Source organism: Schistocerca gregaria, chromosome 8 (assembly GCF_023897955.1).
Source record: "Schistocerca gregaria isolate iqSchGreg1 chromosome 8, iqSchGreg1.2, whole genome shotgun sequence".
NCBI classification, from domain to species: Eukaryota; Metazoa; Arthropoda; class Insecta; order Orthoptera; family Acrididae; genus Schistocerca; species Schistocerca gregaria.
Window position 1 is genome coordinate 380,677,907 of NC_064927.1, and position 14,037 is coordinate 380,691,943.

General features: G+C 43.3%; 1 protein-coding gene across 2 annotated transcripts in view; it reads right to left on the minus strand.

Annotated features, from left to right (window-relative positions):
* Positions 1-14,037, minus strand: part of LOC126284612 (solute carrier family 35 member G1) — a 461,728-nt gene that overhangs the window by 330,901 nt on the left and 116,790 nt on the right. The window lies entirely within an intron of this gene.

The following is a 14,037-nucleotide window of genomic DNA, read 5'->3' on the forward strand; positions in this document are numbered from 1 at the left end:
ACTGTAATGGAGCAGGAAATGAGACAGGTGGATGTCGTAAGCGAATGTCGCTGTGAGTGAAAGTGATGTTGTAAGGGTTTTATTTTATACAGAAAATTGTTATTATGGTAACATTTTGGATATCACGCGGAAAAGTAAAGCTTCAGTAGCATCTGAATAACAGCGGGCAGTCTCTCTGCCAAAGAGGTTGCGCGGTGCGAGAGACTGTTAGTACAACCTTTGCTTGTGAGTGGAGTGCATTCTTGGAAAGAGAGAGAGAGAGAGAGAGAGAGAGAGAGAGAGAGAGGAGTGTAGATGTATCTTGTGATGGAGTAACATGTCTTTAGGTCATGCTGTTTGCCGGCAATAATATTCTTATGTCACTTTTCATTTATGGAGAGATGTTTTGTAAATTCATCCAGAAGATTTCAAAAGGTACTGTAATAACGCATTTGCCGAGACATCCAAGCATAGTAATTAATTTCGTCAGGGATTTGGAACTGGATATTTTTATGATAACGTAATATTGAGTGATTTACTGACCTTTCTTCAAAGATGGATAGCATACGTCTTTGTAAGAAAGTAAAGAAGAATTTGTTTAGCTTTTTCCATTATTAATACAAAGTGAATTATTTTATTTCAAGTGTTAAAATATTTTCTCTTAGTCAAGTTTTGTTAATAAAGTTGCTTTATTGTTTTCCCATCAATCACCATTCGTCTCTTCGTCTCACATATAATATTGCTTTCCCAAGTTTCTCAGTAACAGAACTTTAATTGACAATGGTCATTGCACAAGTGAGATATATTAGCACAGACGTTTTGTAGATGTTTCTGTAGTTTGAAGCATGCAGTGCATGTCGCGTTGCTAGTAGTTTGAATTTTTATTTTTTAACCAGCATAGCAGCAGCAGCCGCAGTACTTTGCAGACAGCAATTATTCACTGCGCAAACAGGTAGGCCATTTATAATTTACATGTCATACAATTAGCGTTTTAACAGTGACATACTTTTTAGACAAAACATGTTTGGCAGTTATTTATATTCATATTTTTCTCGCAGTCAGGACAGTTCTCTTAAAATGAACAGAATAGACTGTAGTCTCGACACGAGTGATGCAGTACACTGTTTAATGTTGCATTTCTGACTAACTTTTGCATTGCTGATCATTTTTAAAGAATTACGAGATTACTTACGAATTTAAATACGAGCTTAGCTGTATCTCTAATCACGAGGTCAGATTCACATTACCATAGAGACAAAATACCAGTAAATATAAATATACATTACCATACAATAAAAACGAATTAGCTATTTTCAATGTCTCTAGAATCTGTAACAAGCTCCAAGCGACAGCATCACATGATAACCGTCACAGAAGTTACCACAGGAGAAAAACAACATGTGTGGATGGCTCAAATGGCTCTGAGCACTATGGGACTCAACTGCTGTGGTCCATCAGTCCCCTAAAACTTCGAACTACTTAAACCTAACTAATCTAAGGACATCACACACAGCCACGCCCGAGGCAGGATTCGAACCTGCGACCGTAGCAGTCGCGCGGTTCCGGACTGCGCGCCTAGAACCGCTAGACCACCGCGGCCGGCAACATGTGTGGAGTACCGATATCGGCGTATAACACCGAACAGAAAGCTTCAACAAAATACTAGACGTCTAAGGCGGAAGTTACGAACATGTACAAGAGTGCAGGTGTCAATACAAACGATACGAAATACTTCCATGAGCAGGGATTGCGTACCAGAACACCTTTCAAGGCACCCGCTCTAAATCATGTTCGACTTGGTACTCATGTCGCTGGGGTACAAAACCACTCTTTGTGGAATAGACAGCAGCTGGACACAGTCCTCTACTCTGATGAGAGCGTTATCAGTCTCCAGCCTGACAATACTGACATTCGTGTGTGGAGGAAAAGTCTGCATCGTAACTGTATAGTCGACTGCCAGCCTTATCAAGACGGTTCAGTCACGTTTCCAGATGGAATCATATATGGCATTGTGGCACTATTTCTTGAACATATATGAGTGGGATTACGCTGATGGATGTCAATTCAAGCCCCAATCGTCACAATCTTCTGTACATCTTCCACGTGGAGCATAGAATCAGTTGGATGGAATGGCCTCCATATTCTCCATACCTCAGCTGCATTGTCAACGCATGGACCATGCTAAAACGAGCAGTTTTCAATCGCTATGCCTCACCAGACGCTTTACAGGGCAAAATAGAGGCCGCTGCGGAGGAATGGGACAATATCTCACAGGCTTATCATTTATCTAAATAACCTGGTAAGGAGCACACCAATCCACATTTAAAAGTATATCCAGAAGACCAGTTGGTTCACAAAGAATGTGTTATGCAAAATGACTGTGAGAAGAAACTTTAGTGTTTGCAGTGGAATCTTTTGTGTGATTTTATTTTCGTTCTTTTTGTGTTTATATCTTTTATTTTTGTTTTTACAAGGCTGTAATACATTCACGCTCGTCAATTAACGATAATTGCATAATGTGGTGCCACACAACGTGGCACTGCACAAAACTGGTGCTAATAGCATAGGCACATAGGGAACACACACGACACAGATCTGTAAGTCCACGGTATTGGTGATAAGTTGAGAAAACGGTCCCGAAACACGTGTGCTAGAAAGCGCCACTGTTTCCTGCGCATGTACCCCAACATCAACATGGCATATGATCACCATGCATACGTACACAGGCCGCACAACGGGTTCGCATACTCTGGATCAGGTGGTCGAGCAGCTGCTGGGGTACAGCCTTAAATTCTTGCACCAGTGCCTGTCGGAGCTCTTGAAGTGTCGTAGGGGTTTGAAGACGTGCAGTGAAACGTCGACCGAGAGCATCTCAAACGTGCTTGATGGGGTTTAGGTCTGGAGAATAGGCAGGTCACTCCGATCGCCTGATATCTTCTGTTTCAAGGTACTCCTCCACGATTGCAGCTCTGTGGGGCCGTGCGTTATCATCCATCAGGAGGAAGGTGGGACCACTGTAACCCTGAAAAGGCGGACGTACTGGTGCAAAATGACGTCCCGCTACACCTGACCTGTTACAATTCCTTTGTCAAAGACATGCAGGGATGTACGTGCACCAATCATAATTCCATTCCACACCATCAAACCACGACCTCCATACACGTCCCTTTCAAGGAAATTAAGGGGTTGGTGTCTGAGTCCTGGTTCACGCCAAATGAAAACCCAGTGAGAATCACTGTTCAGACTACACCTGGACTCGTCCGTGAACATAACCTGGGACCACTGCTCCAATGACCATGTACTGTGTTTTTGACAGCAGGCTTTACAGGCTCTCCTGTGACCATGGGTCAGTGGAATGCACCCTGCAGGTCTGTTCAGTCGTCTGTAAACTGTGTGTCTGGAGACAACTGTTCCAGTGGCTGCTGTAAGGTCCCAAGCAAGGCTACGTGCAGTACTCCGCGGCCATCTGTGGGCCCTGATGGTGAGATATCGGTCTCCTTGTGGTATTGTACACTGTGGACTTCCCGAACTGTAGCGCATGGACACGTTTACTGTCTCCTGAAATCGTTGCCATAATCTTGAGATCACACTTTGTGGCACACGGAGGGCCCGTGCTACGACCTGCTGTGTTTGACCAGCCTCCATTCGCCCTAATATTCTACCGCTCATAACGTCATTAATATGTGTTCTTTGAGCCATTTTCAAAACTCAGTCACCGTTAGCACTTCTGAAATTGTCTGCACACTTACTCGTTGCACCGTTCTCTGACATGCACCAACACATCTCTGCGTACGTGGACTGCTACCAGCGCCACTGTACGACGATCGCAGGTCAAATGCACCGCATGGTCACACCGACTTAAACACGCAAACCGTCCACCGGCGAGTTGTTTCACCATGTATCACCATTATCCTCAATTTATGAGCATGAGTGTAGATAGAACAAAATCAGTTTTATTTCCTATTACACTGAAGCGCCAAAGAAACTGGTATAGCGATGCGTATTCAAATATAGAGATGTGTAAACAGTAGAACATGGTGCTGCGGTCGCAATGTCTAAATAAGACAAGTGTCTGGGCAGTTGTTGGATCGGTTAATGTTGCTAAGTGGCAGGTTATCAAGATTTAAGTGAGTCTGAACCTAATGTTATAGTCGGAGGACGAGCGATGGGACACAACACCTCCGAGGTAGCGAAGGAGTGGGTATTTTCCCGCACGACCAATTCAAAAGTGTACCGTGAATATCAGGAAGCCGATAAAGCATCAAATTTCCGACATAGCTGCGGGTGGGAAAAGATCCTTCAAGAACGGGACCGACGACGGCTGAAGAGAATCGTTCAACGTGGCAGAAGTGCATCTCTTCCGCTAATTACTGCAGATTTCAGTACTGGGTCATCAACAAGTGTCAGTGTGCGAACCATTCAAGGAAACATCATCGATGTGGGCTTTCGCAGCCTAAGTCCCACTCGTGTACCCTTGATGACTGCATGACACAAAGCTTTACGCCTTGCCTTGGCCCTTCAGCACCGATACTGGACTGTTGATGACTGGAAACATTGCCTGGTATGCTTGGGTATGGAGACAACCTCATGAATCCATGGATCCTGCATGTCAGCAGAGGACTATTCAAGCTGGTGGAGGTTCTGTAATGGTGTGGGGCGTGTGCAGTTGGAGTGATATGGGACCCCTAATACGTATATATAGGACTCTGACAGGTGACACGTACGTAAGCATCATGTCTAATCACCTGCATCCAATCATATCCAGCGTGCATTCCGACGGACGTGGGCAATTCCAGGAGGACAATGCGACATCCCACACGTCCAGAATTGCTACAGCGTCGCTCCAGGAACACTCTCCTGAGTTTAAATACTTCCGGTGGCGTCCAAAGTCCCCAGACATGAACAACGTTGAGCGTATCTGCGATACCTCGCAACGTGCTCTATGCCCCCGCGTACTCTTACGGATTTATGGACAGCCCTGTAGGATTTATGGAGTGAATTCCGTCGAGTACTACTTCAGACATTAGTGGAGTTCATGCCACGTCGTGTAGCGACGTTTCTGCGTGTTCACCGGGGCCAACACAATATTAGGCAGGTGTACCAGTTTATTTGGCTCTTCAGTGTATTTCCATTTATTGTAACCAATGTGTTACACGTGTTTGCCCTGTTTTCACACATTTAGGCGTTAGAAACAGCAATGGCTCTGAAGTGTTGCTCCTACGAGGCAAATCGATATTCGTCAAAGGAAGAAATTTTATTTTTCATAGATAAATACGAAAAATGGCCGAAGTACAGTTATAATACTAGGTTACTGTTTGTGAAAATTACCACACCCAGAAGGAATGGTCTGAATCACACCAAAATCAGAGGATTTGTAGAGCAGTGGAACCATCTTAAGTGATACCACGTGCCACGTGTGCAGGTCCGTCAAACAAGGTGGAAACGTGTCAACAAGCACCAGAATACCTCGTCAACGCTACGGAGCACAACAGCAGTATGTGATTGGGTAAGAATGGCGCCGAAGGATTGGTATCCGGGAAACAGATTTGTCGAGCTGTGACGTTGCGGTTCATACCGGACAGGCAGCTACAAAGTGGTGTGTGTGTGTAGAACCGATAGTGTTGAACGCAGCGACTTGCGGATAATGTGCCAAACAACACAACAGACGTCTACATCTACAGTTATACTCCGCAAGCCACCCAACGGTGTGTGGCGGAGGGCACTTTACGTGCCGCTGTCATTACCTCTCTTTTCTGTTCCAGTCTCGTATGGTTCGTTGGAAGAACGACTGTCTGAAAGCCTCCGTGCGCGCTCTAATCTCTCTAATTTTACATTCGTGATCTCCTCGAGAGGTATAGGTAGGGGGAAGCAATATATTCGATACCTCATCCAGAAACGCACCCTCTCGAAACCTGGCGAGCAAGCTACACCGCAATGCAGAGCGCCTCTCTTGCAGAGTTTGCCACTTGAGTTTGTTAAACATCTCCGTATCGCTTTCACGGTTACCAAATAACCCTGTGACGAAACGCGCCGCTCTTCTTTGGATCTTCTCTATCTCCTCCGTCAACCTGATCTGGTACGGATCTCAAACTGATGAGCAATACTCGAGTATGGGTCGAACGAGTCTTTTGTAAGCCCCCTCCTCTGTTGATGGACTACATTTTCTAAGGACTCTCCCAATGAATCTCAACCTGGTACCCGTCTTACCAACAATTAATTTTATATGATCATTCCACTTCAAATCGTTCCGCACGCATACTCCCAGATACTTTACAGAAGTAACTGCTACCAGTGTTTGTTTCGATATCATATAATCATACAATAAAGGATCCTTCTTTCTATGTATTCGCAATACATTACATTTGTCTATGTTAAGGGTCAGTTGCCACTCCCTGCACCAAGTTCCTATCCGCTGCAGATCTTCCTGCATTTCGCTACAATTTTCTAATGCTGCAACTTCTCTGTATACTACACCATCATCCGCGAAAAGCCGCATGGAACATCCGACACTATCTACTAGGTCATTTTTATATTTATTGTGAAAATATATGTCTTCCATCTTACTCACAAGACTGTAATCAACTGTGCACTGTATTGGGTTCAAATGTGTGTGAATTTCTAAGGGACCAAACTGCTGAGGTCATCGGTCCCTAGACTCACACAAACTAACTTATGCTAAGAACAACACGCACACTCATGCCCGAGGGAGGACTCGAACCTCCGGCGGGAGGAGCCGCGCAATCCGTGACATAGCGCCTCTAACCGAGCGGCCACTCCGCGCAGCCCCGTAATGGGTGCGAACATGTGTGCATCGACGGTTCGATGCAATCTGTTGCTAGTTGGACTGGTGCCACGAGCACGACTGCGTCGGTTTCCACTGATCAGAAATCGCCAACGCCTCACACTGCAATGCGTATGCGAACGCCGTCACTGGCGTGATGTATGACAAAATGTTAAGACTTTCGACGAGACCTGCTTCAACTTGTTCTGCAGTGGTGATGCGAACATTTTAGACGTTACCGTGTTGAATGCAATCAGCAGAGTGAATTATTTAATGTGATAGCGGACAAATGTTAAGTGAGATCATTTAGGGCGTCATTGCCTATAATACGCAATCTAGGTTCCTATGTATGGAGTACAGTCGTAGCTGCAGTCGTTATATCAGGAGGTTTTGGCACCCGAGGCAATGCACATCCTGCGGGCACCACCGTATGCTATGTGTCCTTCCTGGAGCTGCAGTTCTCAGAAACAAAAAATGGCTCTGAGCACTATGGGACTCAACTGCATCAGTCCCATAGAACTTAGAACTACTTAAACTTAACTAACCTAAGGACATCACACACATCCATGCCCGAGGCAGGATTCGAACCTGCGACCGTAGCAGTCGCACGGTTCCGGACTGCGCGCCTAGAACCGCGAGACCTCCGCGGCCGGCTTTTCAGAAACATTAAGGCAGCAAGAGGCAATGCAAGTGTTGATTAATATCGATAAACAGTGTAATGAATGTATAAAATCGTAGGGCTGATTTATGTCCTTGAACATGAAAATATTTACGAGACATGTTCTACATAAATTCGGAAGTGTGGAAGTGTGCTGCTACTCAGAACTCTGATTGTACACGTATTTGGAGCAATGTTCCTTACCAGATAAGATTTATATATATCAGTAAGAGTAAGAGTCATTACCTCTCGATTATACAAAAATATCCAAACTTTACTAGTTATTTTAAAATAGCCACAATAGGAAGCTGTATTGTTGACACCTATAAGGTGGAGAATAGGTACGCGGTATTAATATTTTACGAGGCGTCCTGAAAAGTAATGCCTCTGAATTTTTTAGGTGATAATTATTAAAGCTTTTTAAATAAAACAAACGTTCTACTTCTTTATTCTTCATGTCTACATATTTATTTTTCAGCATAGTCAGCATGGCGACGGACACACTTCTCTCGACGAGAGACCAGTTTGTTAATAAAAAATAATAATAATGAGCGTACGGCATTGGAGCCGGGAGACCCCTCGCGGGGAGGTTCGGCCGCCGCTCCACAAGTTCTTTAACGCCACTACGGCGACTTGCGAGTGAATGAGGATGAAATGATGATGAAAGACACACAACACTCAGTCATCTCGAGGCAGAGAAAATCCCTGACGCCGCCGGGAATCGAACCCGGGACCCCGTGCTACCGCAAGACCACAAGCCGGACCAGTTTGTGGATACCGTCATTATAAAATGTTTAACTTTGTTGACGGTGCCACAACCTCACCCCTGCTTGCGCCGCTCCATCACTATCAAAGTGGAGTCCTCGCTGGTGTTCTTTAAGTTTTGCAAACAGACGGAAGTCAGATGGGGCCAAGTCGGGACTGCATCGAGGATGATCGATGACAGTCAACAGAAGGCGTCGGATTGTTTGCAGATGTCGCAGCGCTCGTCGTTTGGCCTGGCATTGTCATGTTGAAGAAGAGGGGACTACACGTGTGAACCAAATCTTCTAGTTTTAAACTCCATTACAGCACGCTGCTTCTCACGCCTGACATGGGCGTTAAACGATACAATTCGGACCCCTCTTGCGGCAGCGGCTGTAGGTATGTAGACATGTAGAATAAAAATTTAGGATATTAATAAAGTTTGGTTTCTTTAAAGAGCTTTAAGAATCTTCTCATAGAAAATTCGGAGGCATTACTTTTCAGTTCTCTCTTGTATATCTCCAAGTATGAACGAATATTCAACATTTGGTACCACATAGTACAAACAGAAAAAATTCTCCTATACAAATATTTCAGTGTCGGCTATGATAAATCGCTAATTTGTATTTCATAGCTCCAAACTCGATGTTTTTGCGACACTCTCATTTAGGCGTACTATATAGCTATTCCTATTCGTTATGGCAGTAAGCGACGAAACAGTGTCACTCGCTAACCGATGAAGCAGGAAGGATAGTGGAATTTAAACCCAGAGGAGAAAAGTTGGAAACTAAATGGGAAGATAGTGAAAGCAGTAAGACAGAGGCTGTAACACCTATAGAAAGTCTAGGAGCAATGCCCAGATTTTCTGTTGTATTTCTCTTAACCAATTAGTTCACTGACTGAAAATAATAAAAATACATTACTGTTACATTACCTTACAAAAATGCCAAGACGACCTAATTCTTTCAAAAAAGATTTTAATTATGACCTGACATGAAATAATTAAAATGTTAATTAGCAGGATGTTTGATTATTAAACCAATTTTAAAATAATTTTCAAGAAACAATTTAAGAATTACAATAATGAAGTATAATTAATTCACTGAAAATTATGTATTTTATATTTCATGCACGAAAATTCTGAGAGATTTACTGATATATGTTGTGATGCACTAACGCGATTTGTGCAGAAAAAGGGCTTTGCTGAATCATGTATGTAATTAAAATTAAATATTTATAAGGGGCAGGCAGCTCTGTTCCGAAGTTGAGTCCATAAGCCTAGGTGATGTCGAATGTGGTGATAACGCAGTTGTACAGCGTATACGATGTATGATTCAGTATATAATTAAGCTAATGAGTTCATTATAATATTATTATTGTTTAATGTAAACCACGAAGTGTTTTGTTTTGTACGTGGCAGAGATTTGGCGAGTGCTGATGGCTATACAGGATCGTTAAAATTAAACTTTCACTTCTTGAGGTGCTGCAGACTTCATAGGATGATCTTCAGACTGAGCGTTATTAGATTTGCGTTGTTAGTAGTCTACTGTTATGACTTACTTCTAGGCACCGGCGCTGCTGCCGTTACGTACGGTTGAAACACAAGCAGCAGTGCAGTCATTTGCAGACAGTCAACATGGGCCTGGACAATGTAGGCAGGGCTTTAGTCCTTAAGCTGTTTTGCCATAACAACAGAACAGCACTGCTACTCTTCGCGACTATCGGTGCATTAAAGCAGTGGTTCGCAACCCGGGGGTAATTATCCCCTGAGGGGTAAAACGAAAATTTCTCAGGGGTAAAAACTAAGTGATTCTTTTATGTTTCTGTCAATTATTTTCAAAAAATCATTACTATTATCACAATTTTGTAAGACTCTAATAATAGAAGTTATCAATAATTACTTTTTCTTAATTTCTAGCATTAATGCCGTGGAGGTTGCAGGTTTCTCACATAGTCCACCCATTACATACATGTCTTGTGCTTTGTCCCATACATCACTCACCATAAAAGTCAGGCATAAACGTAACAAATGCTAAACGGCTCAAGAAAACGTCTCCCCTAAGTTTTAGATAGTACCTGCAGTAGTTCACAAATAGCTTCATTACAAACTTCGAAAAAGATAAATGAATTAATTGACAGCACAACACAGCAATAATTACATAAGGGCTACTATAGTGCTGTACATAGCATTATTATTATTGTTATTGTTATTAGAGTGGTTAGACACAAACCATTATCAGCCTGAAGTCGTCCAATTTCTGCCAGTTCAGAAATAAGGGGCGCACCAATCAAGTGATTTAGAAAAAGGCGGTATAGTGCACACATCTGCACTTGTTTGGTTTTAAATGGGGTTGCAGTAGCAGGTCGAGAAAATGTCGCAATGGAGAGGAGTAATAAAGGATAAGTATGTTTTGTAACAAGTGTTTGCCCTCACTGTAGATAGTTAGCTTTCTTGTCTGAGAAGGAATTGTGGGCAGCACTTACGACTTACCACGAATTTCTTCATCCTTCCATAGTGAAATTTTCACTCTGCAGCGGAGTGTGCGCTGATATGAAACTTCCTGGCAGGTTAAAGCTGTGTGCTCGACCAAAACTCGAACTCCGGACCTTTTCCTTTCGCGGCCAAGTGTTCTAGTAACTGAGCTACCCAAGCACGACTCACGACCCTTCCTCACGGCTTCAATTCTGGCTGGTATTGAAGAAATTGAAGCTGAGAGGATGGGTCGTGAATCATGCTTGGATAGCTCAGTTGGTGCCGGCACGGTAGCTCAGCGTGTTCGGTCAGAGGGCCAGCTGCCCTCTGTAATACGAGGGTCGGTCAAAAAGTAATGCCTCCCATTTTTTTGCTACTTAAAAAAATTAAGTTAAGTGAAAAATTTGAATTTGGCGCCATTCCTCAAACCTTCTTCTGCAATCCACTGCAGTAGTAACTTTCTGTGTCAACAGGTGGCAGCACAGCAGAAGTTTGTAAGATGGCCGACATCGATGTTCGTTTGAGACAGCGTTGTGTGATTGAATTCTTGAATGCAGAAGGTGAAACGCCCATACGCATTCATGAAAGACTGAAGAAGGTGTATGGTGTTGTAACAGTGGATGTCAGCACTGTTAGACGATGGGTTCGTCGTTGTAAGGAAGCTGAAGGGCAAACACCGTTGACTGCCGAAAAGCGGAGCGGCAGGCCGGTGAGTGCAGTGACTCCACACAACATTCAGCAAGTTGATGACATCATTCGTGGTGACCGTCGGGTGCCTGCAGATGAAGTGTGTCGCATTATTTCTCTTAGTAAAGGCAGTGTGATCACGATTATTAAACAATTGGGGTACTCAAAAGTTTGTGCACGGTGGGTTCCAAGAATGTTAACCGATCAGGCAAGGAAAACAATAGCCTCCCAACACTTGCAGTGCTTCCGTTTGGAGGGAGATGAGTTTCTGAAAAAAATTGTGACCGGGGACGAAACATGGGTGCATTTTTTTGAACCCGAATCAAAGAGGCAGTCAATGGAGTGGCGTCACACAAGCTCGCCGAGGAAGAAAAAATTCAAAACTGTGCGATCGGCAGGGAAAGTTATGGCAACAGTTTTCTGGGATACAGAGGGTGTGATTCTGGTTGATTTTTTGGAGCAGGGATGCACAATAAATTCTGTTCAATACGTCACAACCCTCAAAAAACTTAAAGCACGTCTTCAGCGAGTTCGCCCAACAAAATCAATGGCAGATGTTCTTTTGCATGACAATGCAAGACCACACACCAGTCGTCACACCTCTGACGAGATTGTCAAAATTGGATGGGAAGTTTTGCCTCATCCCCCATACAGCCCTGACCTGGCACCATCAGACTTCCATCTGTTCGGGCCACTAAAAGAAGCTCATCGTGGGATTCATTTTGTAGATGAGGAGGCCGTCAAAACATCCGTGCGTCAATGGCTTAGGAAGCAGAGCTGTGATTTTTACCGAGCTGGGATACATGCCCTTGTTCAAAGATGGACCAAAACTGTAGAGATGGGCGGAGATTACATTGAAAAATGACAAAATGATCCTCAATGTTGTGGTTTTCAACCTATGTAATTGCATTTAAATTTCCTGACAATTAAACGTAGAAAAAAAATAGGAGGCATTACTTTTTGACTGACCCTCGTAATAATAATAATAATAATAATAAACTTAGTTAATGGATCAACAACGAACTAAAACGGGTATCTTTCGACGTCCGCCTAGAGCAGATACAACGAACGAAAACGAACAAAATGAGGTTTAAAAAAAAAAGAAGTTGGTAGAGCACTTGGATGCGAAAGATAGAGTTCGAGTCTCCATCCGGCACAAAGTTTTAACCTGACAGGAAGTTTCCTTCATCCTTCATTTTAACAAACACACACAAACAAAGTAAATATCACTCAACTTTCATAAGTTTAAAAGCAAAAGTATTCCAGTAAAAATATTTCAGTCTACAGTTTAGTTAGGTGCTAAAGTTGTGGAGGGGGAGGGTGCAACAGACGGCAGGGAATGGGCGGGGATACTAGCTAATGTCTGATTGCACTCAGGGGCAGTGGTCTAATAAAGGTTGGGAACCATTTCATTAAAGGAATGCGAAGAAGTTCTCCCTCTCGCACCGGGGTTGAAGAACATGATTCGGAAGTTTGAAGTACCAAGTGATTTGGGAACTGCTCCTGGGAGAGGCCAGCTGTCAACTGGCCACAGGCTGAAAAAGTTCCTGTTGCCATGGCTGAGAACACTGGACGCAATGTGCGATCTTCAAGCTGCGCATGAACTGAGTCACGACAGCCTAGCCCCTCTCGAATCAAGTTGTTTCTTAGGAGTGAATTATGATATTTTATTACATAACGAACCTTTGTCAATCGATGATGGAAAGAAACCACGTGGAAGTGTTACACAAAAAATAACTGATATTCTTTGAATGATGCCTACTACCTTATACACCACAGAAAAAGATAATTTCAATTGCATCTATTAGGAAATTTAGTGAACTGGTTACATATATATGAAGAAGTTATTTAAGTTTGTGGAGTACTAGTAGGAATAAAATTTCATCTCCGACCATCAGGTTGCCTACAACAGAAGCAGGGGAAGCAGATGACGTCATCATATCTCATCGCTCTCTTAAGCCACACCCTTGTCCTAAACCACGCCTCTCTCTCTCATCTCTCTCTTCCTCCCCCCCCCCTCTCTCTCTTTCTCTGTCTCTGTCTCTGCTTCTCTCTCTCTCTCTCTCTCTCTCTCTCTCTCTCTCTCTCTTTCTGTCTCTCTCCCTCTCCTCCACCTAAGCCAAGCCCCTTCTTTCAGAAACAGGCCGGTCAGAGAGCTTCTAAGCCAATTTTTTTTACACATATTACGCTTTCCTTATTTATTTATTTATTTTGCATGTTCAGGACTTAGATCACGCATACTAATGAAAATACACAACAATACAGTAATACAAAATAATAAAAATAATAACAAAATTCTGCAAGACGCTGCTGATTTTCTATATTTTCTATTAGATCGCCCGTAAGCTACCGAATTCCGCTGTCTTGATGCCTCTCCTAAACACAGTTCAACGTTTCACTACTGTAGCAGCTCATCCAGTCTTATTAAGTCAAAACCCTTTCTTGCAAATAGGCCAATCAGAGAGCTTCTAAGCCAGAAAACAGATTTAGCCCAGTCACACTTCAGTATCTTACGGTCCCGTAATATTTCTCAACTTCTCATTGAGTCACAGCCTAGTTTTTGGAAACATGCCAATCCGAGAGCTTCTTGCGGCAAAGATGGATGGATATAAAATCAGTCTCGATCAGTGGTGTTCGGAACTGGACAGTGTATGCATGGCGTGAGACATATTTACGCCGTTGTCAACATTATTTCGCTTTCCACGCCCTGGGGAC